This window comes from Penaeus monodon, chromosome 18, assembly GCF_015228065.2.
Source record: "Penaeus monodon isolate SGIC_2016 chromosome 18, NSTDA_Pmon_1, whole genome shotgun sequence".
Lineage (NCBI taxonomy): Eukaryota > Metazoa > Arthropoda > Malacostraca > Decapoda > Penaeidae > Penaeus > Penaeus monodon.
The window spans coordinates 20782751-20784417 of NC_051403.1; positions in this window are offsets into that span (position 1 = coordinate 20782751).

Here is a 1667-nt window from a genome sequence, read left to right on the forward strand (position 1 = left end):
TCTATCCACTTACCTTCATCCACATACATCCAGCCTTATCCCTTTCCATCCACTTACCTGTCTCTTCACCCACCCCATTCAGTTGCATCCACAATGTTATCCCACCCCATCCACCCACCTCCATACCCACTCACGCAGCTTTATTCAACTAAATTCATCCACTTTTTCCATCCACCTCACGTACCAGTTGCATCAACTCGCCTCCATCCTTCCACCTCTTCACCTCTTGCACGCTAGCCCCCCCCCCTTTCGCCACCCCCACCAGTATCTTCATCTCAGCATCCGCATCTTAGCAGCTTTATTTCAGCACCTTCGTCTCAGCATCTTTATCTCAGCTTCTCCCTCTTCAGAATCTTTAGTTCAGCATCTTGATTTCATTATCTTCAGCACGTCAGAACTTTCGGCTCACCATCTTTATTTTCATCTCATTCACCTCAGCATCACCTTACCATCTTCATTTCATCAACATCATCTCAAAATCGCCTCATTATCTCCACCTCAGCATGTTTCTCTCAACATCATCTCATCAGCTCCACTTCAGGATCTTATCATATCAATACTCGTATCTCCACCTCATCTTCTCGACCTCATTATCTCCACCTCAGCATCTTTACCTCATTATCTCCACCTCAGCATCTTTACCCCATTAACTCCATCGCAGCATCCTCAGCTCAACAACACTTCATCATCTCGACCTCAGCATCATCTCATCCTCTCCAACTCAGCATCTTCATCTCATCATCTTCATTGCAGCATCTTCATCTCCCTCCCTTCTTGCTTGAGAGCTCTCAGTAATAGTTTCCGATCTCGTGAAAACCTGCAGGTAAAACATTTCCAGATGAGATATAGCGGGAAAGGAGAAAGAGGGGAAAGACGGAAAGGGAAAAGGGGAAAGTGGGGGAAGAGAAAGAGGAAAGAAGAAGGGGAAAGGAGAGAGAATAAGAGAGGGGAAAAGAGAGAGATATTGGATAAAGGGAGAGAGGAGAGAGTGAAGAGAGGAATTGAAAATGGGAGAGAGGAGAGGCAGGGAAGAAAGGAGAGAGAAGAGAGGATAGGAGAGAGGAAAAAGGATGGGAGAGAATATCTTTCTTTCTCTGTGCATCTCACTTTCTCTCTATACATATATCCATCAACCGATCTTTCTATCTTTCTATCTTTCTTCCCCTTTCTCCTTCTTGCCTCCCCTCTCTCTCTGTCTGCTCCCTCTCACCCTCCATTCGCTCAGGTACGTTCTCTGATAATATATGCATATACAGGTAACGTACAACCCAACCCAGCATTGACCATAATTAGATCACAAACTCTGCTATTTCCCCTCATCAGAAAAAAATAGGAAAAAAAATGATACTGTTCCCTCTCAATCCGTTTCCCCTTCTCACTCCTCTTCTCTCACTCTTTCTCCTCCCTATCCCTCCCACTCTTCCTCCCTCCTCCTCACCCCATCCTTCCTCTCCTTCACTCCTCCTATCACCCTTACTCCTACCCCTCTCACCCCTTCCCCCTCACCCTTCCTCTTCACTCCCCTCACCCCTGTTCACTCCTCCTAACCCCTCCCCCTCCTCTTCCTCCCCTCCTCCTCACTCCCTCCCCTCACCCTCTTCTCCCCCAACCCCTCCTCCAGCTCCCCTCCCCCACACCCCTCCTCCAGACTCCCCTCCCCCTCACCC